The sequence below is a fragment of the Gorilla gorilla genome, chromosome 12, assembly GCF_029281585.2.
Source record: "Gorilla gorilla gorilla isolate KB3781 chromosome 12, NHGRI_mGorGor1-v2.1_pri, whole genome shotgun sequence".
NCBI lineage: Eukaryota > Metazoa > Chordata > Mammalia > Primates > Hominidae > Gorilla > Gorilla gorilla.
In genome coordinates this window covers 96,916,582-96,944,068 of record NC_073236.2, presented here as the reverse complement: position 1 = coordinate 96,944,068, position 27,487 = coordinate 96,916,582, and the positions used below count along the sequence as shown (strand labels likewise).

General features: G+C 48.5%; 1 long non-coding RNA gene and 1 pseudogene across 2 annotated transcripts in view; one reads left to right on the top strand and one right to left on the bottom strand.

The window, feature by feature from the left end:
- Positions 1-2,020: 2,020 nt before the first annotated feature.
- On the bottom strand, positions 2,021-3,625 carry LOC101148372 (cysteine and histidine-rich domain-containing protein 1-like; annotated as a pseudogene).
- A 148-nt stretch (positions 3,626-3,773) lies between these two features.
- Positions 3,774-27,487, top strand: part of LOC129531563 (uncharacterized) — a 162,840-nt gene continuing 139,126 nt past the window's right edge. For both annotated transcript variants that reach the window (XR_010129991.1, XR_010129992.1), the window contains exon 1: positions 3,774-4,842. This is a non-coding gene — a long non-coding RNA (uncharacterized lncRNA). The remainder of the gene's footprint in view (positions 4,843-27,487) is intronic.

Here is a 27,487-nt window from a genome sequence, read left to right as displayed (position 1 = left end):
TACTGATGAAGTCCTGCAGCTAGACTGTGAGGCAACACAAGGACTGGGTGACCATTTTGTCCAGTTTTAGTCCTGAAGGCCTCAACTTTCAGAACATTCCTCAATGCCTGGCAAACCAGGTTGGTTTGTTGCCCTAATGGAAGGTGTTCAGAGAGGCAAGGAGTAGCTGATGAAGTAGTGAAGAATAGTTTCCTGCAGGAGCTGAGGGGGAACGTTTCTCATCCTAGGCATTTGTTTTTGGCTGTCTTCCTGGCCTTGCCTTTGAGCCAGTCTGGGTTTCTCAGGCTGTAAGCCCAGACAGAAGGGGAAGGAAACCGTTGTTTCTTAGACACCTGCAATGAGCTGTCTGCTGCTCTACATTTTTTATTATCTAATTTATTCCTCAGAAGCCTTTCATGACTCCCATTTTAGAGACAAGACACTGAGGCTTGATAATGGTTCTGTAATTGCCCAAGCTCAGACATCTGCAAAACGGAGGAGATGGGAGCAACAAAATCCACCTGACTCAGAAACCTGGCCCTTTCTAGGTGTTTTGCTAAGGCTGGGGGCGGGGGGCAGAGATGTGGCTGGGGCCTTATCTTGACAGATGTCCCTCAGTCCAGGGGGATGGGGCTCTGTCCTGGGATCTAGGGAAGACCCCAGTGACTAGACAGTGAACTATTTTTTTTAAAAAAAGAATTAAACTATTTTATTTAACATGTCATAGTCATAAAACAAGTCCATATATTTAGTTTTCTGATATCCTAATGTATTTCCACAAACATTTTAAGTCTACAATTTTATATAGTTTTCCATCAGGGAGGCAAGATATATGTAATTTCTTTTTTTTTTTTTTTTTTTTTTTTGAGATGGATTCTCGATCTGTCACCCTGGCTGGAGTGCAGTGGCGTGATCTCGGCTCACTGCAACCTCTTCCTCCCAGATTCAAGCAATTCTCCTGCCTCAGCCTCTCGAGTAGCTGGAATTACAGGCACATGCCACCACGCCTGGCTAATTTTTATATTTTTAGTAGAGACGGGGTTTCACCATGTTGGTCAGGATGGTCTCAAACTCCTGACCTCGTGATCTGCCCTCCTTGGCCTCCCAAAGTGCTGGGATTACAGGCATGAGCCACTGCACCCGGCCTATAATTTCTTTCTATATGTAACTAATTAAAGGTTTTTAAGAGGATTTAATCTCTAAATAATTAACAGTTTAGTCATAACACCATAGAAACACATTTAAATATTCAGGAAAGAGATTTTTAAGATTATTGCTTAGTCTTATAAAATGGCAAATTTTTCTTTTTTTTTTTTGAGACAGAATCTTGCTCTGTCACCCAGGCTGGAGTTCAGTGGCGTGATCTCGGCTCACTGCAACCTCTGCCTCCCAGATTCAAGCAATTCTCCTGCCTCAGCCTTCCAAGTAGCTGGGATTACAGGCATGTGCCACCATGCCCAGCTAATGTTTTTGTATTTTTAGTAGAGATGAGGGTTCACCATATTGGCCAGGCTGGTCTCGAACTCCTGATCTTGTGATCCTCCCACCTCGACCTCCCAAAGTGCTGGGATTACAGGCGTGAGCCACCGTGCCCGGCCTAAAATGGTGAATTTTAACCAAATTGATACCTCTGTGTTCTTATTTATGTTTCCTATACTCTTACATCATACTGCTTGGCAAGTAATGTAAGTTTTGACATAATTTAAAAATTCAATTAGTTGTAAACAAATTCTAATTTGTTAAACAATTTATATATTCCTCTGTACTTACTACACTACCTCAGAATTAATCCTCCTTAAAAAAGTAATCATCCCACATAGAAAAAACTGCAGAGCTTCATCTCTTTCTTAAATATTTTCAAAAAATGTAAGAACATAAATGCATGTAAAAACTGATTAAAAATGGACACTTCATCTTCCTTTACTAATTATGGAATAATAGAAAGAAGTAAATATCATGTTCTTAATATTTCTCTGCTTAACAGAGAAATACGAAGAAATACTGCAATTATGGTTATGGGAGATTTTCTAGCTTCTTCAAGTACAGGACACAACTATGGTTCCTACCAGTAAGGAGAAATGAATAATCAATCTTACATAACACAAAAGAAAGGTGAGAGGCACAAAAAGACAAACTGACTTTGGCTTTTAAGAACCTAATGTTAACCCTGAAATGCCAGATTGAGTAACACAACAACAAAACAAAAGATGACAGCAGCAAGTCACCACTTCACACAGTATTAAGAATTCTGAAATACGTAATAGCCTTCCTCCCATGTCCCGCTCAATCTGTTGTGTTGTCTTTTTGTTTTTCCTGCTTTTTGGCTGCAGGCAGTTCAAGGCTTGCCCACTTCATCGGTTCAGGTTTTCTCATAGTGATCTCAATCTTTGTTGCAGTCATAGTTACATAACTTCACTTTACATCAGTCACACCCCATAATTTCACATTTTGATCAAATTCCTTCTCTCCTTCAAATCCAATGTGCACATTTAACAACATGCTATTTACTTCTACTCGGCTAAGTTCTGGAAGTGAATTTTTAGCATATACTGAAATGGTAACTTCACCTTCAGTCTGATGCCAGTTGTCTCTACGTGGAACATTTTCCCCAGCATCCTTTTTAGCCCATATGTGTTTCCCTGTTGAACAGCCCTCTTGGGCTAAGAATGTATTAAAATCAGAAGTTTTTCTTCTACAACAGCTCCAGTATTTCATCCCCTCATGGAAAATAGGTACTCCAGAATGATACACACAGACTTCTTCTAGATTCTCTAGACCCCGATATGTCTTTGAACACCCTCCATTCTTACATGAGATCCCAATCTTAATTTCATCAGTCTTCTTGCTCTCTTTTTGTTTTTTTTTCTGGTGGAGTCTTGCTCTGTTGCCAGGCTGGACTGCAGTGGTGTGATCTTGGCTCACTGCAACCTCTGCCTCCCAGGTTCAAGCAATTCCCCTGCGTCAGCCTCCCAAGTAGCTGGGACTACAGGTGTGCACCACCACGCCCAGCTAATATTTTGTATTTTTAATAGAGACGGGGTTTCACCATGTTGGCCAGGATGGTCTCGATCTTCTGACCTTGTGATCCGCCCGCCTCGGCCTCCCAAAGTGCTGGGATCACAGGTGTGAGCCACCACGCTTGGCCTCTTCTTCTTTCTTATCTTCTTCATTCCCTGATGACAGTTTAAGTTTATCAGGTGAGGCAGATATTTTTAATTCCAAATTTGTCATTGGTGCATCTGGGCTTGGCCTTTTGATTGCTTCTACTGGCTTCGGGGCTTGAATGATGTGTTCCTGAAATTTGGGTTTCAATTCAGATAGTTCTTTCTTCTCAGTAGTCTTTACTTCAGGTTTGACTGGCTCATGTGGCATCTCACTATTATGTCTACCTTTTGTACAGCCTACAATGCTTAAGAAATCAGAAAAATCAATTGTTCTTCTCTTATATCAAGACCAATCCTTAATGCATCGTGAAAGACTGGAACACCTGGGTGGCATATGCAAGCATCATCGGAATTGATCTCAGGATCGAAGCGCTGACCGCAGCCCCAGTTGTAGCACAGCAAGGCCATTTTCTTTTCCCACCGTCACAGGCAAGGCCCAAACACCGGGAACGGCAAGAGGGTGCATTTGCCACTCCCATGTCGCTAGCACCGGCCTTGACAGTGGACTGTTACAAGGATTTCTGTGGGCCCGCTCTGAGGAGCCGTTTCTGGCCGTGCAGACGGACTTCTACCACACGGTGGCGCTGCGGCTCTGCCATAGAAGGCTCCTCTCGGTCCAGGAGCCAGGCACGGCCGGCCACAGGACCAGCCTCCGACAGCGATTTCATCCGCACCCTGCGGGGCAACGTGGGGCCTATCCGTAGATTTCAGCCTTTCCTGGACCCTACCAGGACAAGAATCGCGGGGAGAGGTGCGAAGAAGGTCTGGAGAGGAGGAGGCTTGGGACAATGCAGAGTCCTGGAAGTGAGGGTGACCGCTGACCGCTGTCAGGAGGGACATGGACCGCTGCCGGGGAATCATGGGATTTCCCACCGGCCCAGTCATCTCCCACGTCGGGAAAAGGGAAGAGCTGCTTCCCCATGGCGTGTGCGCGTGGGAAGGGTCTCGGGCAGAGAAGAGGCACTTTTTCTGTCCTCCAGGCTGTTTCCGCCAAATGAAGACCTGGGCTGGAAGAGCCAGGAGCAAAGAGGAGAGTCGGGCGCTGAGCACCCAGCGGGAGAGGATGCAGCCCGGTCATCGCACACCTGCTGAGCACACAACATCGTCTGCGAGTTCCCCCCACATACTCCGCCTGCAGCTGCCATTTGGGAAGATGACTCTTGCCTCTTTCACTGTCTGTTTTTTAGATTAGGACTCACGGGCCTAGAGCAGGACTCAGCTCTTCCAGATCTTTTTCGAAAAGTAACATCACACTTGTGCCCAGGGGTTCGAGACCAGCCTGGGCAACAGGACAAACCCCCTTCTCTACCAAAAAAACCCACAAAATCTGTGTGGAAGGTGTGTGAACCCTTGGGAAACAGAGTTGCTGTACACGTGTATCAGGCCCTGAGCCAGCTGAAGGGTGGGCATTACTGCCTGGTGCCCTCCGCCCTCACTCTGCCTCCCTGGATGTTGGGGATGGCCCCGTAAACCTTGTTCATAGGGGTCCCTCGTTTTCTGGGACACCTCATCTGAGCACTGACGAGGGGACACAACTCTTGGCTGGGAAGAAAGAGACTGAGCATTGCCTTCAAGCCATCTCCACACATGTGACCTCAGTCAGCATTCTGCCCTTTCGTGGGTGTCAGTTGTCTCGTCCATAAAATGGGATGATGTTCTTGTTCCAGCCGGCATACCGGATGACTAAATGAGGGAACAGGTAAGAAGCTGCATTGGAAAAAGGTACCATTCAGCTGCAAGACATCCTTGTGCAGTTCCCCCAGGGCTAATGGGGTTTGGTTGCCCACCTGGGCTGTGTCTCTTCGTGGCGCCAGCAGGTGGCAGCATTGCCTTTGCATGTGCCGGCTCCACCTCTGGCCTCTCCCAGACACGCAGCGTGTAGGGCAGGGGACTATTCTTCACCCAGTTCATTTCAGGGGTCATGGGAAGGAGGGATCTGAAATGCCCTGAATGGGAAGGGCCTGGAAAGAAAATGAAAATCTCATTCCTCCCCTCAAAAAAACACAGATAAGCCAGGAGAGCAGGATCTGGTGCGTGAGCCCAAGAGGGCTAATATGACCACTTAGGCTGAAGGGGGACCTTACCTCTCTCTGCCACAACGGTGTCCCCCGCCACCTGGAGGAGGGAACTGGGGATCTAGAAGGCTTGGGTCCTTGTCTTTGGTTGGAAAAGTCAGCCAGCATTGCAGTGGGGCAGCAGGAATTCCTCTATTTTTGTGTGTGCAACAGAGTTGAAAACTTAATTCACTCTATAATTTATTTGTGCAAAAAAAAAGGTAATTTCCTTATTTATGAGTCTATAATGAATCTGGCCTTTCTTCCAACCCCTGCCTGATGATAAGCGAGAAAAACAATGAAATTTTCAACTTGATTTGAACATCCTGGGGCCAGAGAGTTTAGCCGGTCTTGTTAAGTGATCTTATTAATTTATCTTGGATAAAATGCTTAGTTCTCAGAATGCTTTCCCCAGCTTCTCCCACTGTGGTGCTGTTGGGGTTTTGTAGACAGTCAAGGGCAGCTTGTGTGGCATCTGGTAGGAGGCATGAGTTGGGATCCTGGGGTGTGGTGTCCTTTAGACCCAGCAAGGTCCCCTGTCCCTCCTGGCCACTGATTATACTAGAAGCTGAGTTTATGAAACTCATGGTCCAGTCCCTCCTGATCTGACTAGAGCCCCTGTGGCACCCCTGGCTGGCCAGCCCTCCTGCACCTGGGCCCCTCCTCCCCACCAAGTCTCCTAGCTGTGCCACCATGGCCCCAGTAGGGCTGCTGGCTCACAGGAATGGAAGTTGGCTTTGAAAGCTGAACTTTAGTGGTGCCTCTCCCTTACCGGGGAGCCCTGGTGCTGGAGGCAGAGGCCGGGTTGGTTTGCAGCTGCCTGGGATGCCACTTCTTCCCAGAGTTCCAATGTGAGTTGGGGACAAGGGCTTCTTTCTCTCAGGGAGGGGTGAGTGGGCCAGTGCTTGGCTCCGCTTGTTATCCTTCTAATCCCCTTCATACCATCCCCTGGGCAGGAAGGAGGGGACCAACACTCTTCCTCTTCTTGCTGAGTCATCCATTACATAAAATTCCAGGGCCACACCCAAGGAGAGGGATGAGGGAATCCAGGAAACATGCTCTCAAGAGAATAGCCTGCTTTAGAAGACTTTTGATCTGCAGCATAATCCTATTTTGCATGTCAAATACCAAACATTACCACATTTTTTCTTCTGTGCATTCTGTCTATATCAAACATTAATCCTGGTCTCTCTTTAAGCAGAGATGCATGCCTCAGGCCAATGAAGATGAAGATCATGTACCCATCAAGGCAAAAGAGAAAAGCACTGCACTCCAACCCGGGCAACAGAATTATTATTATTATTTTTTAAGAGACAGGATATCATTCTATTGCTCAGGCTGGAGTACAGTGGTGCGATCATAGCTCACTGTAATCTTGAACACGTGGACTCAAGTGCTCCTCCTACCTCAGCCTCTAGCTAGCTGGGACTACAGGTGTGTGCCACCACACCTGGCTAATTTTTCTATTTTTTTTTCAATAGATGGGGTCTTGCTGTGCTGCCCAGGCTGATCTTGAACTCCTGAGCTCAAGCAATCCCCTTGCCTCAGCTTCCCAAAGTATGGAGATTACAGGCATGAGCCATCGTGCCTGGTCCAAAATTTTTCAAATATCATCCTTTTAAGCTTCAAATGTTACCAACATTGGCTAATGCAACCAGAGGAGACATAACACATAAAACATGGGGGGTTTATCCACAAGGAGAATTCACTATCTTGCTGGTGTTAGGCTCTGTCCTTCCAGGGAGGATACGCCATGAGTCAGAAGTAGATGCCACTCAGCAAAAAAAAAAAGAAAAAAGAAAAAAAAATCACACCCCTATGTAAAGATGGCGTGGCCCAGTTGGAACCCCTGCAGAGCTCAAGGACTCTCAAAAGGAGGCTCTTAGCCTGGGGCCAAGGCAAGACCAAGTCATAGGATGAAAGGAAGGCTGTGATTGGTGGGCTCTTGTCCAGGCTCCTCATTTGTCCTTTCCTTCTGGAGGAAATGTGACATGGGCAATTCAAGCCAATAGGGAACCTGGGGAAGGGGCTGGTGGTGGGTTTCATTCACTGCTTTCCCTCACCTGACTCCCTCAGGAAGGGGGTCTTACTGGTCAGGGCTGAGGCAGATGGCCACACTTACAGGTATTCACTGGCACATGTGGCTGGATGTGGGGGTGGGGTGGGGTAAATAACCATAGCTACCTCATGTAGTTGTTGCAAGGATGAAATTACTTAATCCTTTCTTTTTGAGATGAAGTCAGGCTCTGTCACCCAGGCTGGAGTGCAGTGGCACAATCTCAGCTCACTGCAACCTCCGCCTCCCTGGTTCAAGCAATTCTCCTGCCTTAGCTTCCCAAGTAGCGAGGATTATAGATGCCTGCCACCATGCCCGGCTAATTTTTTGTATTTTTAGCAGAGACAGGGTTTTGGCGTGTTGGCCAGGCTGGTCTCGAACTCCTGACCTCAAGTGATCCGTCTGAGAGACAGGACTAGCTGGATTTCCTAGGCCGACTAAGACTCCCTAAGCCTAGCTGGGAAGGTGACCGCGTCCACCTTTAAACGCGGGGCTTGCAACTTAGCTCACACCGACCAATCAGGTAGTAAAGAGAACTCGCTAAAAAGCTAATTAGGCAAAAACAAGAGGTAAAGAAATAGCCAATCATCTGTCGCCTGAGAGCACAGCTGGAGGGACAATGATCGGGATGTAAACCCAGGCATGTGAGCCGTCAACATCTACTCTCTTTGGCTCCCTCCCTTTGTATGGGAGCTCTGTTTTCACTCTATTAAATCTTGCAACAGCACTCTCTTCTGGTCTGTGTTTGTTACAGCTGGAGCTGAGCTTTCGCTCAGTGGCAAACACCACTGCTGTTTGCCGCCGTGGCAGACCCGCCGCTGACTTCCATCTCTCCAGATCCGGCAGGGTGTCCGCTGTGCTCCTGATCCAGTGAGGCACCCATTGCCACTCCCGATGGGGCTAAAGGCTTGCCATTGTTCCTGCATGGCTAAGTGCCCGGGTTCATCCTGATCGAGCTGAACACTAGTCACTGGTTTCCACGGTTCTCTTCCATAACCCATGGCTTCTAATAGAGCTTTAACACTCACCTCATGGCCCAAGATTCCATTCCTTGGAATCCGTGAGGCCAAGAACCCCAGGTCAGAGAACATGAGGCTTGCCACCATCTTGGAAGCGGCCGGCTGCCATTTTGGAAGCCACCTGCCACCATCTTGGGAGCTCTGGGAGCAAGGACCCCCCAGTAACATGTCCACCTCGGCCTCCCAAACTTAATCCTATTTATAGTGTTAGAATAATGCCTATGATATAGTAAATCAGGCTGGATGTGTACTTGCCATTTACATCCACGTATGTGTATGTTTCCATGTGAATACCTGTAGAACTTACTGCCTGACACAGAAGGCATTCAATAGATGCCAGTTGTTCTTATCATTGGACACACAGAAACACAGACACAGACACCTAGATGAGTATATCTTCATAAACAAGGACATAAAGACACCCCTATACCTTTACTAGATACACTTGAATTTACATTTGCAGATGCGGATATACACAGTCACACATCATAATTATAACTAACACCTATTGGAAATTTACTATATCATAGGCATTGTTCTAACACTATAGAAAGGATTATGTAATTTCATCCTTGCAACAACTGCATGAGACAGGTATAGTTATTTACTCCCACATAGAGGTCAATTGAGTCACATAGAGGTCAACTCAAGCTCACAAAGCCAGTAATTGGTAGACTTGGGATTCAAGGCCAGGCAGTCCGGCCTCAGAGCCTGCACAGGTAACCGGTGGCAATTCTGCTCACAGACGCCCACTGTCTTCCACACAGGCTCAGTCATAGACCTTCACCCAGGCAAAAAGAAATCTCCCACCTACAAGTAGATGCACTTCCATGGTCACAAAACTGACGTGGGATCCTTGCACACACGTGCAGAGCCAGAGGCTCTGTCTGAGCCTTGCAGAAACTCCTAGCATTCAGATTAACTGGTCGAATGTGATAGTGTATTTTCTTGGTGAGTGGGCTTCCAAACAGCTCTGATTCTGCACCTGTCCAGGTGTCAGGTTAATAGCCCCCACTTTTTTGAGGGACTTGGGGAGGAGGCCAGTTCTGTCTTTACCTCTAGTGGCTAAATCAAGTTTTGGCCTTGTGTGAGGGTTTCAGGATCCCTGGTCGTTTCCCCACCTGCTTGTCCTCTGTGAGTGCTGGATATTGCCTGTGGGTGGATTTTTAAATTTTTAATTATTATTATTATTTTTATTATCATTATTTTGAGAAAAGGTCTTGCTCTGTCGCCCAGGCTGGACTACAGTGGCATAATCACTGGTCACTGCAGCCTGGATCTTCTGGGCTCAAGCCATCTTCCTGCCTCAACCTCTCGAGTAGCTGGAACCACAGATGCGCACCACCTCAACAGGCTTAAAAAAATTTTTTTGGTGGGGCATGGTGGCTCACGCCTGTAATCCCAGCACTTTGGGAGGCTGAGGTGGGCGGATCACAAGGTCAGGAGTTCGAGACCAGCCTGACCAACATGGTGAAACCCCCTCTCTACTAAAAATACAAAAATTAGCCAGGTGTGATTGTGCATGCCTGTAATACCAGCTATTTAGGAGGCTGAGGCAGGAGAATCGCTTGAACCTGGAGGCGGAGGTTGCAGGGAGCAGAGATTGTGCCACTGCACTCCAGCCTGGGTGACAGAGTGAGACTCTCTCAAAAAAAAAATTTTTTTTTTTTTTAAATAGAGACGGGGGGGATCTCACTATGTTGCCCAGGCTGGTCTTGAACTCTTAGGCTGAAGTAATCCCCTTATCTCGGCTCCCTAAAGTATTGGGGTTACTGGTGTGAGCCACTGTGCTCAGTGCCTGTGGATGGTTCATCTTAACTTCTTTGCGCTTTTCCAATTCTAGTTGTTGTTCCTCACCTTAATCCCGGGGCCAGGTGTCCCTAGCTGGAGGCTTTGAGGTGGGCCCACCTGGGAAGTCCTCCGGGCTTCCTGGGGCCTGGGGAACAGGTCTGTGCACAAAGGAGAGGGCAAGGAGGTGCAGCCAAAGCTTGCAGCCCGGCGGGGGGGGGGGTCACCTTGATGGCTTACGATGGCCTCTGGCTGAGTGGACACTGGGCTGCATGTGGGCTTTGACCTGAGGCCAGGCTTAGGGGAGCACAGGGAGAAGCTAGAGTAGCTGCTCCGCAGATGCTGGGTGGGCCTCTCAGCACCCTGCCCCAGCCCTGCTCCTCTGCGCTTCGCTGATGTGCTTGCCCAGGTGTTCCTTCTGGCCCTGATAAGTCCCCATCTTCTCTTCTGGCTGCTGCAGTTCTTCCAGCCCTTGTCTTGGTCAGACACTCATTTATTAGTTCTACTGACATCCACCCCTAAAGAGGAGTCTAAGTGGAGGCCCACAGGCTGTATATATGGAGAGTTAAAGTTATAAATCAAGCTGACAAACTTAAATAAAATATGTTGTATCCTTCAACCTCGACAAATTCACCTTCAAAATGAGAACATTGAAAATGCACATGAACATGAGTTACAATTTTTTTTTTTGTTTGTTTGTTTGTTTTTTTGAGATGGAGTCTCGCTCTGTTGCTCAGGCTGGAGTGCAGTGGTGCAATCTCGGCTCACTGCAACCTCCACCTCCCAGGTTCAAGCAATTCTCCTGCCTCAGCCTCCTGAGTAGCTGGGGATTACAGGCGTGCACCACCACGCCCAGCTAATTTTTGTATTTTTAGTAGAGATGGGGTTTCACCATGTTGACCAAGATGGTCTTGACCTCTTGACCTCGTGATCTGCCCGCCTCAGCCTCCCAAAGTGTTGGGATTATGGGTGTGAGCCACTGCGCCTGGCCGAATTATAATTTTTATATGACTGCAAGTCTGCACAATATTGAAGACAACTGAATTTAGTTATGATGAAGCCCCTCAGGGGATTCCCAATAGAATGGGAGTGTCTGTTGCAGTTATCCTGTGCCCGCCTTGTTGCTGTATGTTGGCTATGGGGGAAGATAACTTGTCTCTTTAGCTCACAGATCTTTAGGGCAAAAGGAACCCTCTCTAAAGAACCACACCTGAGGGGCCTTATTTGCACCTGGACCTGAGTTAGAGGTTGAGGTCCTGGATTTGGAGCCTGAGCCCGAAGGCTTCATGGCTCATACCTTAAGGGTCTTGGAAGGTGAGTGTATTTTGCACGTGGGAGGTATGTGATTCTTGGGAGGCAGAGGGCAGACATTGTGGCAGCTAGTCTTTCAAGATAGGCCTCCTGTGTTCACACCTCTAGTATGCCCAACCGTGTGTGGTCCCCTCTCTTAAATTCTGTGGATAAGCCAGTGATGTTTGGGCAAGGAATAAAGACATTTATTACATTTCCTAAGTTAGTGTATATTTACTCTCTAGAATTCACTTCTTTGCCTTAACGTCAGCAAAATTAGTAATCATGTTTTTATAATAGCAAACTCATCATCTGTGTTCCGATGACAGTGCTGATCTACAGGATGAAAGAGAAAAGGAGCTTGTGTCAGAGTTGTTTCAGTCATCCGTGCTACGTAACAAACTGTCCCAAAACTTAGGGGCTGAGAACCACCACCATTTGATTATTGCGTGTTTCTGTGGCTTGGCTGGGTTTAGCTGAGCAGCTTTGCTGCTGCCCGTGCTTGGGAATTCTCATGTGGCTGTGGTTGAGTGGTGGACGAGGCCGGGATCATTAGGAGGCTCAGCTGGGAGGCAGGGACATCTGCTCCTTTCTCCCTGTGTGTGTCATCTCTGGCCTTCTCTCTCCAGTAGAGTTGCTGGTCACTCCAAGGGGGTGGCTGGACTTCTTACATGGCTGGTGCTCAGGACTCACAGAAATGAGTAATTTAAAAGGGAGGAAGAGGAAGCTGCCAGTCCTCCTAAAGGGTCCATCCAAAAGTTATGCAACTGCTTCCACTGCATTGTATTTGTTAGATGAGTCACAGGCCAGCCCAGATTCTTCGTGGGAGGACCACACAAGGTATAAATACCAGGAGGTCTTGTTCACTGGGGCCTTCTTTGGAAGGCTGGGACCACAGTGCTAGAAGTGGTGTGTTGTAAGAAAAACCTAAAACCTGTGGTGTACTGCAATCTTGAGACAGAGTAAGGAAACGTATTGGAGGCTGGAGAACAAAAGGCCTGGGAGAGGCACTGGCAGAAGAGTTAAGTGAGTCCCTCACCTGCAATGATGTGGACATAGAAAAGGGCACCCAATGAGCTTGGGGATCTGGCTAGGGCGATTTCAAGGCGGATCTTTTGAAAGTGATATTTAATAATTAGCTTCTTCCACCCGATTCTGATAAAATAGGAAGAGTCTGGGCGTGGTGGCTCACGCCTGTAATCCCAGCACTTTGGGAGGCCGAGGTGGGCGGATCACTCGAGGTCAGGAGTTGGAGACCAGCCTGGCCAACATGGTGAAACCCCGTCCCTAGCAAAAATATAAAAAATTAGCTGGGTGTGGTGGTACACGCCTGTAATCCCAGCTACTCAGGAGGCTGAGGCAGGAAAATCACATGAACCCGGGAGGCGGAGGTTGCAGTGAGCTGAGATCACACCACTGCACTCCAGCCTGGGTGACAGAAGGAGGCTCCATCTCAAAAATAAATAAAAAATAAATAAAATAGGAAGAGATAGAGATGAACTAAAGAAGGAACTATTTAGGTTTTGAGCAGAATTTTGGAAATACAAGGAGCCCAGGACTGTTGTTCCAGCCAGTAAAAGGCTTTCAAAATAAGAAATGGTCTCAGAGCAAAGATAAAATTTAGGGCACTGCCCATAAATTGTGGCCTTGGGTAAATGTGAAATCAAGAATGTGGCTGTAAAACCCTTTATTAAAACCTCAGAAAAATTTAAGGGCATTATTTTTGTAGACCTTTTGGATAGACAAAAGGGCTTCCGATAATATTTTTTTCCCCCCTTGAGACAGGGTCTTGCAATGTTGTCCAGGCTGGCCTCCAACTCTTAGGTACAAAGAGCCCTCTTGAGCAGCTGGGACCACAAGCACACACTGCCACGCCCAGTAAAGAATCTTCAGAGTGTACATCTTAGATCGTCTCTGCTAGACAATAGGACTTCTAAGAATCCCACAGCAACCTCACAAGTGGCTTAAAGTAGAAAAAGGCCTCCTAGGGGAGAAATGGGGGTATGGCTATTGTCTCAAGTAGTAAATTATCATTTGATATTTAAGAAACCCACAAGTTTTTGAAAGAATTGTATCAAGTTGGGTGGGAAGGGACAGAGACAGTTCAAAATGCAGCAGACCCTGGTCATTTGTTTCTTTCTTTTTTTTTTTTTTTTTTGAGATGGAGTCTTACTCTGTTGCCCAGGCTGGAGTGCAGTGGCACGATTTCGGCTCACTGCAACCTCCACCCCCCGGATTCAAGTGATTCTCTTGCCTCAGCCTCCTGAGTAGCTGGAATTACATATGTGTGCAACCACACCTTGCTAATTTTTGTATTTTTAGTAGAGACGGGGTTTCACCATGTTGGCCAGGCTGGTCTCGAACTCCCAAGCTCATGTGATCCACCCACCTTGGCCTCCCAAAGTGCTGGGATTACAGGCGTGAGCCACTGTGCCCAGCTGCCCTGGTCATTTCTTATGCAGAAGGATGGATAATTGAGTGTGAAGCCAACAGCTAGGGACAGCCCCTCCCTGAGAGCAGGACCAGGTCTAATGAAGACACTGGTGACATGTGCCTGGCTTGCTTTCGGAATTGCACTGTGCAAGTTTCTTCTCCTTTTTGAATGAGAGTGTCTGTTGCCATTATCCTGTGTCCACTTTGTTGCTGTACGTTGGCTATAGGGGAAGACAACTTGTCTCTTTAGCTCACAGATCTTCAGGGCAAAAGGAACCCTCTCTAAAGAACCACACATGAGGGGCCTTATTTGCACCTGGACCTGAGTTAGAGGTTGAGGTCCTGGATTTGGAGCCTGAACCTAAAGGCTTCATGGCTGATACCTTAATGGTCTTGGAAGGCGAGTGTATTTTGCACGTGGGAGGTATGTGATTCATGGGAGGCAGAGGGCAGACATTGTGGCAGCTAGTCTTCCAAGATAGCACCCCCGTGTTCACACCCCTAGTATGCCCAACCTTGTGTATTCCCCTCTCTTAACTTTGGGTTGTCTCCGTGACTCGCTTTTGACTAACAGAAAGCAGTGACAGTGAGGCTGCATGACTTCTGAGGATAGGCCATGGGAAGCCTTTTGCCTTTCAGCTGGGTCTGTTAGAAAGCTTGCTCTGGGGTAAGCCAGCTATCACCTTAGAAATTTGATTCCTCTGAGGCCATCATACTATAAGGAAGCCAAGATAGCCACATGGAAAGGCCACATGGAGAAAGCAATAGATTCAGCCAGATTCCACTTGTTCCAGCCGTCCCAGCTGAGGCCCGAGATAGGTGAAAGAAGATGCTGCCATCTTGGATGTGCAGTCCAGTTGAGCCAACGTTTGACTCTAGACCAAGGGTGTCCAATCTTTTGGCTTCTGTGGCCGCATTGGAAGAAGAAGGACTGTCTTGGGCCACACATAAAATACACTAACAATAGCTGATGAGCTAAAAACAAAAATCACGCACACAAAAAATACTCATAATTTTTTAGAAAGTTTATGGGCTGGGCATGGTGGCTCATGCCTGTAACCCCAGCACTGTGGGAGGCTGAGGCGGGTGGATCACCTGAGGTCAGGAGTTCAAGACCAACGTGGCCAACACGGTGAAACCCTGTCTCTACTACAAATACAAAAATTAGCTGGGTGTGTTGGTGGGTGCCTGTAATCCCAGCTACTTGGGAGGCTTAGACAGGAGAATCACTTGAACCTGGGAGGCAGAGGTTGCAGCGAGCCGAGATCACGCCATTGCATTCCAGCCTGGGCAACAAGAGCGAAGCTCCATCTCAAAAAAAAAAAAAAAAAAAGAAAGAAAGAAAGTTTACGAATTTGTGTTGGCCTGCATTCAAAGCCATCCAGGGTCTCATGAAGCCCATAGGCTGCAGGTTGGACAAACTTGCTCTAGGTCCTGCTGCCATTTGACTGCGACTACGTGAGAGACCTGTCCCCATAAGCGACCACTAAGTCCAGGTAACCCTGAGAGCTAAAAATATTTTGTTTTATTAAAAATAATTGTTTTTAATTAAAAGCTTCTTTTGTGTGGAGATGGGGGTCTCTCTATGTTGCCCAGGCTGGTCTTGAACTCCTGGCCTCAAGTGATCCTCCTGCCTCGGCCTCCCAAAGTGCTGGGATTATAGGAGTGAGCCACCATGCCTGGCCAATTGATTTTAAAGCACTAAGTTTTGGGGTTTGTTATGCAGCAGAGATAACCAAAATAGTACAAAATTGCACCTATTTTAATAAAACTGTAAATTAAAGTAAATTGTAAAAGATCAAAGCTTAAAATTACTTCTCTTGTAAGTTTTAAAAATTATTTTTTCTTAAAACCTTCAAAATTATCTATTAAAATTAAAAGGCAAACATAACTAATAGTATAACCGATCAACTTTATCTAATACATTCAACATTTAAATAAGATGTTTAAGTGAAGCTAAATTTTAAATATAAGTCTTGAAAATGTAATGAAGTCTTACTAAACATTTTTACAAAAATAAACTCATTTACAATTGTAGCATTGTTCCATGTCTGTCTAGTTGCCAATGTAAAACATCAGTGTCATGCTTCATGCATGTTATATCTTGACCTACATGTGTGCAAATGAGGCGAATTATGAATTATTCATATTGGAAAATGCTCCTCAGCTGCCATGTGCAACTATAGCAAATATTGTGCTAATGTGTGAGTACCTCTGCAACCACAAAGAAAAGCAAGAAAGTGCATCTTGCCACCACTGGGATCTGCCACTTCTCTTGCATTCTTGCTATGTGAGAGGAAGGATTTGATCAATGCCTTTTCTCTTACCTTAGTGTGCACACCATCCACTCCTCGCTACACTCCAGAGCCAGGGCAATGTCTGTCTCTGGTGTGAACAGCAGCATAGCCCACAGATTTTCACAGCATGTAGACACAGTCTTTTTTGATTCAAAGACGTAACACAAAAGATGTGAGGCGTTTCCCTGGGGCCTGAATGGTGTTGCTCATGACAGTGGATGTTTTGGGGTTAGAGATCACACTGCACTAGTGCTGAGTGCTGGATCTCGAAGGACAAGGGCAGAGATATCCATGTATTCTTTAATGTGTGTGTGTGTGTGCAGGGGCCTCTCCTGCCTATGTCTAAGGGCAGTACTGCTTCTAGCCGGCCTGTCCAGATCTGGCAGAGGTCTTTTATGTTTCTCTTCCAGAGAACTATGGGATTCTGACCCTTGGAAAACACATTTTCACTCTGACTCTCTTCTTTGGTTTGGAGCCTATTTCATAGTTAGTTATTAGCCTGGTATATTAGATGGGACATTTTCAGCTGCAAGTAACAGAAGACCAAATCAAACAGGCTTGAGCAAAAAGGGACTATATTGGCTTCCACTGCTGGGAAGTTCTAGGGCAGAGATCCAGGGCTCAAACTTGTTTTCAGGGGTGGGAGCTGGGGAGCCCTGGGATTAACAGATGGCCCCACCAGGACTCCTGCAGTGGAGGGCAGTGGGGATGTGTGTGGTTCCCTCATGGACCGGGGACAGCCAGACAAGAATGTGTCCTCCAGGCCTGGTTATCACCTTTTCTGAAATGTAGTTCTTGAGTCTATTGTGCTGGGTGCCTGTGCCAGATTTCTCAAGCAGCTCAGGTGCTGGGCACAATCTTCCTGAAGCGTCTGCAGCCTGGAGCCGTTCCCCCCGGCCCCCACTCATGTTTCAAAGCTCTCAAACCCTCTCTGCGCCCCCTGCGTTGAGTGTGACATCTCACCAGTAAAGCCTGGTGAGGACAGAAGGCTTTCTGGGCATAGAAGACCATTTCCTTGGGTCTTTTTAAACCCTCAAGGACCCCCCTAGGGATGGCTCCCCTGGAATATTACCACTGCAATAGTGCAAAGTAAAAATGCCTGTACAATAAAAACCAAAGAAACCATCTCTGCCAAGCAACTGGGAGTGTCATTTTTCTCCCATGGAGCTCTGCTGCCAGGCTCACAGTGGTGGAGACCCCTGAGGCCAGCCTCTCATAGACATTTCACTTCACACAGCAGCTCCTCCATGTGGAATCCCTGGAAGCTGGGCATGCAGGACAGATTACCCTCCGCAAGGACCCCCGGAGTCCCCTCCTGGGTGCTCCCCTCCCCCCACTCACTTTCCACGGACCCTCCTACCTGAAGATGGCCGCTGTCCCTTGCAGCCCAGAGTCCTCCCGTGTTTCCCAATCTACCCTCCCAAGGCTTCTTAGAGTCAGCTGGAAACCAACCCTGGGAGAAAAGAGAGGAGGGGCTGGGAAGGCTGCTGGCTGCAGCTCCTGGAGGCCTGGCTGTCTGTCAGCATGAGGCTGGCCTTGACCCAGTGTCCTTGGAGCCTAGGGATGTGTATGGGTCACACCTGGGGCCATGATATACCTGGTGGGCTGGGGCCTTTCGTATGAGGCTCAACCTCCTCTGCCTCTCCCTCTCTCCCTTTCCTTCCATATATCTTTCCCCTTCTCTCCCTCCTGTGCTCTCTTTCTCCCCAGCCTAAATGAGGTCCGTTAGACAAACCTTGACACACCAGACTCTGAACACCATAAGTCTGATCATGCTCCCTTTTTTTTTTTTCAAGATAGGGTCTTGCTGTGTCACCCAGGCTGGAGTGTAGTAGTGTGATCATAGCTCACTGCAGCCTTGAACTTGCTGGCTCAAGCAATCCTCCAGCCTTGACCTCCTAAGTAGCTGGGACTACAGGCACATACCACCATGCCTGGCTAATTTCTTATTTTTTCGTAGCAATGGGGGTCTTGAACTCCTGGCCTCAAGTGATCCTCATACCTCGGCCTCCCAAAGTGCTAGGATTATAGATGTGAGCCACTGCACCTGGCCTCAATCATGTTTTTAAGAATGTTTGTTGACATGAAACTACCCGTGATATATTGTAGAGAGAGCAGAGCAGCTCACCAGACATTAGAGACAGGGCGAGCTCAGTTTTCTAACTAGCTCTTGCCCCTGCTCCCCCAAAAAAGACAATGTAAATCATACAACACAGAGTCATAAAATATATATATATATATATCTCACATGTATAATAGTGTCCTCTTCCTTTCAATTTTGCCCTTTGGGGTCTAGGCCCAAGTCCCTGGGTCAAAGCCCTCTGAAGACTCAAGGATGGCAGATCCAGCCCAAAGCAGAAATACATTTCAAAGGCTGGCCTGTTCCTCCTCCTCGCCCACTATGGCGTTTGTCACTTCCTCCCCTGGGAGTATCTGGGGCCCCAGCCTTGGGAAAAGATGAAGCCAGAATTGTTGGATCAAAGTCCCAGCACATAATAAAGGCATCTCCCAGCCCCACCTAAGGACATGATCATGTGTGTTTGCTCACACAAACAGCTGTGGGCTGGCCCACCAGAAACCATCTCTTGTTACAAAGCCAGAATCTTTTCCATCTGTGTTTAAGCTGCAGCCCATGAAATAATGTCCATAAAAGTAAGATTGGAAGTGAAAATAGTGAACACAATAAATTATGGCTACACTGTGTTCTCTCCGGAGGGACGCCCTGGCAAAAGAGCCTTCAATATTTCTTTTTTCTTTTTTTTTCCTCTTTTTTTAAAATTATACTTTAAGTTTTAGGGTACATGTGCACAACGTGCAGGTTTGTTACATATGTATACATGTGCCATGTTGGTGTGCTGCACCCATTGACTCATCGTTTACATTAGGTATATCTCCTAATGCTATCCCTCCCCCCTCCCCCCACCCAAGCCTTCAATATTTCTATCTAGCACTGTGTTGTGTGTTTCCTCAGAAAGCATTCCATTTGTGGATGGGAAGAAAGGGCCTAGACGGCTGAGGTTGATCCAGTAGAGCTGTGGTACTTGGCTGGCTGTCCATGCCTGGCATCTTAATGTCTTTTCCAAAGCAGAGTTGTTCAACTGCAAAGTGTAGCCAGAGGGAGATTGTCTAGGGGAAGATTTGTTGGCCAGTTTCCATTACTACCACCATCTTCCTCCTTGCAATTCAACCCCACCACCACATCCCACCACGACCACAGGCATGGATCCAGACACCACCACCAACATCCTCTGCTGATTCCACGTACCTACCATTGCCCAGGCCGTGAAGAAGCGTTTGGGAGGAAGGGAAACCTGAAAGAGTCACAGGACCACAGACCTGAGGGTTTAGAATCTCAAGGGGGGTATAGGCCAGATAAACAAATAAATACAGATAACTTAGAACAAGAAGGAAAGTCATCAGTTAGGTACTGAAAACTTCTCCCCACGTTCAAAAGAGGGAGAGATGAGTCTTGCTGGAGAAAGTGGCTTTTGAATGGAACTTGAAAGGATGGCTTGGATCTGGACCTGGAGGAAGAAAAGGCCTTCTGAGAAAAGGGATTGATTAAGGGAAAGCATGAAATTGTAACACATGGGTGAGGATGGAATTCATGGAATTCCTGCACCCTCAGGTACATGAGGAGCAGTGAGGGAAATCAGGCTGGAGGATGGGTGGGATGGGCTGGGGAATGTAATGGGTAAAAGAAAGAGCCGTTCAGTCTAGGGATTTGGGTCTTTCATGGGGGAAAGGGGAGGATCAGCTGACAGTTAATGAGCTGAAAGTGGACAGAGCTGGTTCAGGAGCTAATCATTGTAGTGGGATCTTGGGGCCAGGGAACATTCCCCTTTCTACACTCTCTTCCCTAAAAAGATTGGTTCAAAAATCCCACAGAACTCTTGAGTGTTAGCCATTTGCTTTAAATCCTACCATGTCATACCTTGTCCTTTGAGATTATGCATTTGTGATAGAGGAGGGCACGGGAGAAGAATGAAACACGTGTGGCCGTTTCTCTATTACTCAGACCTCACGGCAAACAAGTACATCGGAACTTTTCTGAAGGGTGGGCTTTGCTTGGGAGAGGTGGAGTGTGAGGGTGCCAGGGCACTTGTTGGGTTGGCGGGCACCCCAGGAAAAAAATGTAGCAAGGACACAATTGTGGCCATGCCCCACTTTTTTTTTGAGATAGGGTCTCGCTGTCACCCAGGCTGGAGTGCAGTGCTCTCAGTGTCACCCAGGCTGTGCAGTGTCACCCAGGCTGGAGTGCAGTGCATGGCTCACTGTAGCCTCCACCTCCTGGGCTCAAGCGATCCTCCCACCTCGGCCTCTGAAAGTGCTGGGATTATAGGAGTGAGCCACCGCACCCGGCCTGCTTTGCCCTTCTTTGAGAGATCAGCTGGATGTGGCTCTGAAGTGTTCAACTCAGAGGAGAGAACTCCAGGACTCAGGGCAAAGGCATCTTCAGGAGCTGATGGGAAGCCCAGGCCCCCTTGTGCCTGAATGGGTGGACAGGGCTGGAACCACCTTTCATGGCTTTTGTCCTGGGTGCTGAGGGTGATGCTGTGCTCACCCCACTTTCCTATGATTCTGATGGGAACCCCTGGGCTGCATCAAGGAGGCATTTCCAAGTTCTTTGCAAATCTTTTCTTGACTTTATTTGACAGCCCAGCCCCCAGTGCAGTGACATTTCCTCTTCTTTCTCTCTGGGCCAGGTGAATGTGAGTTCTCTGTAGTGGGGGAGAAACGGACCAGTTGTCCCATCGGGGCTTAGCATCGACTCTCTTTCTTTGGCAGATGTTTAGGATTTAGAACTTGGATCTCTCCCTTCACCCCACCGAGCACAGAGCGTGAGTCCAAGGAGTTGGGAACTCTGGGAGAAAAGGGGCTTGTGACCCTGGCCTGCCTTGTTATTCTCTGAGGACAGGCGGGAAGGGCTCTTCTAGTCCATGCTGGCGGCCAGGCCAGCATTTGTGGTAGGCGGTGTTTATGTGAATGCACAAATGTTTATGTGAGATTGCCAACCGGTTATTTATGAGTCTCTCAGCCCTTCCCCAATAAAAGCTGTTTCCTCAATGTTCTGACAGGCCCTGCATCTGTAACTAATGTGTCACTCGCTCAGCTAATGCAGTTCACTTGTGTTTATTTTTGCACAAAAGCAATTTATCCAGTGCGCTGAAAAAAAAAAAAAAACAAAAAAAAAAAACCAGCCCTGTCAGGGGCCTTCTCTTTGGGGCAGGGTGTTTTTCCTCAAAAGAAGCTCCAAACAGCTCATGGAACAGGGCAGGCTTTTGGGATGTGTGCCTGCCTGTGCTTCTGGCTTGGGTCCCTTTGTTCGGAGTGTGAGAGCGTGTGTTGAGGGGGTGTCTGGCAGCGTGTCTGCTGTTGTCTCTGAGTGTGTGGATGTGTGTCTTTGGGTGTCCATCAGTCTTTCCTAGACCATGTGGCTTTGAGTGTTTGCCTCTGAATGTAAGAATCCACCGGGGTGTGTGTGGCTCATATTTTAAGAGGTTGTTGAAAGCGGGGCTAGATCTAACTTTGCAGTCCCTCTGGTTGAGATAAATCAAAGTTGGGAGAGGGGGTTGTCAGCAGGAAAGGGTCTGGAAGAGGGATCCAGGGAGGAGGAGGGCGAGCGTAAAGGTGAAAAGGAAGGATGCTTGACTTCAGGGCCAAAGGAGCATCAGCTCTGGTGGCCAAGGATGAGAACTATAAAACTGGAGGCAGATTGTCTACATCCCAGGCCCTCCCCACATTGGTGAATTTTCTCCTTCTCACTCGTTTTCCTTTTCCAGCATTGGCAGTGGATCTTTGTTGTGCACAGGATGGACTGTGGCTTGTTTGGGCAGTGAGAAAGGAGGCAGCCTGAGAGGTCATCTCCCCCTGCAGACCCGGGTTTCAGGGAAAAGGAACCAAGAAGTGGGGTGAGGTGGGGAGATGGCAGCAATGTCGGGGGATCAGGAGTCAGGCTGGGTGCTTGGGGTCAGCCAGAAGGAAAAGAAGGCACCCACTTAAGCTGGGGAAGGGCCTCCACCTCATCCCATAGATTGTCACTGTGACCCTGGCCAGTCACTGACCCAACCTGGGCTGGGCAGGAGGGGCAGGGGCTCCATGCAGAACCCTCCCACTGTGGGAACAGCAGCTCCTGCATGCCCGAGTCCAACTGATGTGGAGGCGCCAGCCCTGTTGGCAGATGTCTTTCTTTCTTTCTTTCTTTTTTTTTTTTGAGACAGGGAGTCTCGCTCTTTCGCCCAGGATGGAGTGCAGTGGCGCGATCTCGGCTCACTGCAAGCTCCACCTCCCAGGTTCACACCATTCTCCTGCCTCAGCCTCCTGAGTAGCTGGGACTACAGGCGCCCACCACCACGCCCGGCTAATTTTTTTGTATTTTTAGTAGAGACGGGGTTTCACCATGTTAGCCAGGATGGTCTCAATCTCCTGACCTTATGATCCACCCGCCTCAGCCTCCCAAGGCAGATGTCTTTCTTGTCACACCTAAATGGCCCAGCAGGAGTACTGGCATCTTAGGACAGTGGTTCCCAGCCACATGCCTGAGGGAACTTGGCACTTATTCACTGAGACGTGGCGTCATCTCACAGCTCAGACCAAATCATGGCTGCCTTGTCCCAGTTTGCAGGAAAATATTAAGCTTACTCAATCTTGAGTTTTTCTCCAGTAAGATTTCATTAAATCTTTGGTGGCTGCCAAATGATAAGTATGTCGATATTTGTGTACACATATAGAAACAGACAATTGTGTTTTATCCGAAAGGTTTTTTTCATGGACCTGGGCTGTTGCAACAGTGATTTTGTCAGACATCCATAGCCTGGCTATGAGGCTGAGAGGCTGAGGAGGGCCATCCATCTGGCTCTTGGTTTCTCTGACCAGGTGACATTCATGGTTAACTTCCTGTCTCCCTGTGACTGAGTGAATTGGACTTAGGGGACTGTTGATTTGCTGGCTTGGGTGTGTGTATTTGGGGCCGGGGGAGCTGAAGGATGTCAATCAGTTCTGTGCTCTGGTTTCCAGATAAGGACATTCAAGCTGGGCAGTGGTGGGAGGCCTCTGAAAAGTCAGGATTTGTCCTCTTGATCTAACCGTCAATGCCTGGTCCGTAAGACAGGCCTCACTGCCCCGCCTTCAGGGCCCCAGGGGTGTGTGTTTCCTTGGCCCCCACCTCCAGAACCCTCCCTTCCTTCTGCTTCCAGTTTCTTCTTTCTTTCCTGGCACCCTGGGATTTTAAACTCTTCCTTGCAATTGAAGTTGTCCCCAGGCCGGTGGCCTTCCCTGCAGTGAGTGAGCCTCGCAGCCACTTCTGTCTTGGAAATCTTTGGGACAGGCTCAGGCCCTGGTGTGGGTTGGAAGGCCCAGACATTTAGAAAGCTCAGTGTCTGTGGGTGGGGGAAGAAGGACTGAGGGGGATGACCATGTGCTCTGAGAAACAGCTTACTTTAGAATCTAAAGAGAAACAAGTTGAGCCCTCACACTGCAAGGATTGAATCCCACACAGCCCTCACTGGGCTCAGCTATCACCTCCACATCTTCACCAGCGCAGCTTTCGGGTGATTCTGCTAACCCGGCCTCTCCTGCCTACCTGACAGTAAGTCCCAGCACATGGCCATCTGCTCCTGCCACAGCCTTGGTTTGCTGCCACACTCAAGCCCTCTTTCCTAATTCTTGGGCCCTCACCTCCCACCTCGTCTACTGTAGGCTGGGAAAGGGTGGTCCTGCTGAACACACAGAGCATGGAACCATATTTCCCACTAGCAAAACTGTTCCTCAGTTTTCAAAATGAGGATTCAGGCCATGCATAGTGGCTCACACCTATAATCCCATCACTTTGGGAGGCCGAAGCAGGAAGATAGCTTGAGTCCAGGAGTTTGAGAATAGCCGGGGCAACGTGGCGAGAGCCTGTCTCTACAAAAGTAAAAAATTTAGCTGGGCATGGTGGTATGAGCTTATAGTCTCAACTATTTGGGAGACTGAGGCAGGAGGATCATTTGAGCCTGGGAGTTCAAAGCTGCAGTGAGCTGTGATCGCACCGCTGTACTCCAGCCTGGCGGACAGACTGAGACCCTGTCCCTAAATAAATAAATAAATAAAATGAGGACTCACAAACTTCAATGCCTACAGGGACCAGGGTGGCAGTTTAGTAAGAGAGGCAGGACTGAGGAAAGACACCAAATGGCACTGAGTCCCAGGGCAGGGAGTCCTGGCGAGGGTCTCCCTTCATCGCTGGAAGGGAGGTGCAGTGGGAGAATGCCGGCTGGTGAAGTCAGTTTGTCTGTTTTCAAATTATGTGAACCCTCCTAATGTTACATGTTGGCAGCAAATTCCAATTTCAAGCATGGCATGGGCCAAGCAAAACATGCCTGTTGGCTAGCTGTGGCTAGCTTGTCCCTCTGCTGCTGGGAGCGGTGATACAGCTGTCATTCTTTCCCCGTTTTTTTCTTTTTTTTTGAGAGAGGGTCCTGCTCTGTCACCCAGCCTAGAGTGCAGTGATGCGATTATAGGCTTAACCTCCTGGGCTCATGTGATCCTCCCCACTCAGCCTCCTTGAGTAGCTGGGACTTCAGGCGCATACCACCACATCTGGCTAATTATTTTATTTTTTGTAGAGACAGGGTTTCACCATGTTGCAGAGGCTGGTCTCTAACTCCTGGGCTCAAGCGATCCTCCTGCCTTGGCCTCCCAAAGCGTTGGGATTATAGGCGTGAGCCACCACTGCTTGTCGAGCTGTTATACTTGATATTTGGAGATGTGTATTATGACCTCCGGCGCCCTCAGCCCTGAACTGACTTTGGAATCCACGTGTCAGGTGCTGTGAGGACTCACACCCTATGGTGAAAGGTTGAAAAATGTTTTCATTTCCTAAGGAAGCAGATGTCTAGCCTCAATGTCCTGCTTTTTCTCCAGGGAGGGACACAGACCCCAGTGTTTTCACTGGGCGTGTCCTATCAAGGCCCTTGTGAGCTTGGCCTCTGGGATGTAGGGGCAGGGAAGGGAGGCAGTGGGCAGCCCAGCCTGGGTGCCTTCTCTCAGGCGGGTGACGGGATTGAATGTGTGGATGAGGGAGAGGGAGTGTCAAGGGTGGCTTCAGGGGTTCTGGTAAGAACCAGTGGAGGGCTGGGGTGCCTCTCCCAGTGAGAGGGAATACTGGAAAGTCATTGGGTTTGGTGGGGGATAATCTTGAAGTCCCCAGTTTTGCATCATTTTCCCAGGTTGGGTGGAGGGGGAAGCGCAGCCTTTGGCCTGAGACTCGGCATTGTGACTGTGACTTCAGCTTCTCTCCAATGTCTAGCTTCCAGGTGGAGGGGGGTGCAGGGCCTACTCCCCCAGCTGTGCCCCAGAAGGTGTTCTAAGGCTCAGTCTGGCTCTGCAAGGCCAGCCTGGCAGTGATCACCAGGCCCAGGTCACGTAGGTCTCAGGGTCACTGGGGCTCCCAGTGGCATGGAAGGGCTCCCAGTGGCATGGAAGGGCTCCCAGTGGCATGGAAGGAGAGTTCCAGCTCTGCCCCTGATTAACATGTGAGAAAACAAAAATCAAAAAACAACCAACCAAACAAGACAAAGCCAAAATAATTAAAAACAAAATAAATAAAAAGCAGACACAGCAAAACACGTAGTGATCTAATGAACACCCATGAAACCACAAATTAGTTTCAGAAACAAAACCAACAAATCCAGGTGGAACCCCTGGGTACAGCTCCCTAATACACCTCCCTTCCACTGTGCACCCTGCACCCCAAAGAAGGAACCACTATCCTATATTTGGTATTTCTTATGAATTTCTTTAATTTTTTTAACCACAGGTGCAAGTTTTCTTGAAGTATTTACAGGGCTGTTTTCTATGCTTTGAAACTGTATAAATAGTGGCATTCTAGTATGTATTCTTTTGCAATTAGCTTTTTTTTTTTCTTTCGACATGTTGGCAAGATCCATGTGTGTTGACGTGTGTAAGTCTGGCTCACTTATTTTCAACGTTGCGTAGAATTCCACCGCGTGAACATAACCTTTCTCCAAGGAGAGCTCCTCGTGGCCCACCAGCGAGTGGCTCAGGTCACTGGGCGCATTCCCTTCTGCGGAGACAGCTCCAGTTGTGTGGATGAGCCCCGGTCCTCCTCCCCCATCCCCTTTGGGATGCCAGGGCCCTTCCCACCCTCCCAGGACCGTTGCTTCACTGAGGAGGAATTCAAGTGGATTTCAGGCAACCTTGTGTTTCCCATAAATCAACATTGAAAGTGAAACCCTAGCACAAGGGACTGCAATTGCAACCAGCTGAGTGAGGACAGGCAGGCTAATTTGAACCTGGCCTGGGTGGAAGGCTTTGTGAGCTGGGAATGGACACAGGTCTCTGAGGAAGAGGCACTGCTCAGCCCATCTCTAGCACAAAGCGGGGACACTCTGCCCAGCTCCAGCCCCTGGCCCAGCCCCTGCACTGATCCGGGCTCAAGGGGTCCCCCTTCCTTTCTGCTCTGAGCCCCTTGCTCATCCAGTGGCCTCCAGGATGAGTTTGCCACATGGATGTAAGGTGGTTGTTGTAGCAGCTTTGAGAAGGGAAGAGTGAGGTCCTGGGAGTTGCTGGGGGCAATCTTGAGGGGCTTCGGTTTTAGAAGCCTGAGAAGGAGAGAGGCAGTGAGCTCCCATACCAGGGCAGCCCAGCCCTTGATACCCATAACACCCATAGCTCTCAGGGCACACTGTGACTTTCCTGGCCCCAAGCACTTCTGCCCCTGTCCCCCTATCCATGAAAAACATGAAAAATTATACTTCATGACTGTGTTGGCATAAAGGTGAGTATAAGCCAGGCTGGATTCTTTATTATATATTCCTTATTATTATAATATTCTTTTTTTCTTCTGATTTTAAAAGAAATGAAAATATTGTCATGGGCCCCTGAAAGACTCATGGACTTGGGTGCTGTACCTGCTAGGCGAGTGGAGAAGTCAGCCCTGACAGTGCCTGCCGAGCCCCTAACACCCTCCCTTTATGGAAACTCTGACCCCTCTCTGCTCTGAGATGTCTTCCCTGTTTGAATGGAGGGGAGGGAGGACATGGCTTCCCTTAGCCCCAGCCTCTCCAGGGCTCTCTTACCTGTCGTGTGGGCTTGGATGGTTCATGCAGAGGGCTTGGTGTGCATGGCCTGCCTGGCGGAGGCAGAGGGTAGCTGGCATTGCTCCACACGGCCCATCTGTGAGCCGAATAGCTCCTTCATGGGGCTTTGTCTGGTGTTGGGTGGGGTGTGCAGCATTGCCCAGGAGGGATCTGGGTCAGGGGTGTTGGGGGACTGTGGCCTGGGGGTGCTGAACCCTGCCCTAGTGCTCACTGGAATTGAAGAGGTGACATTTGTGTGTACAGGGCAGGAACCATTGGTCTGCATTTTCAAGGCCATCTGACAGTCCCCATTGCACAGAGTTTTG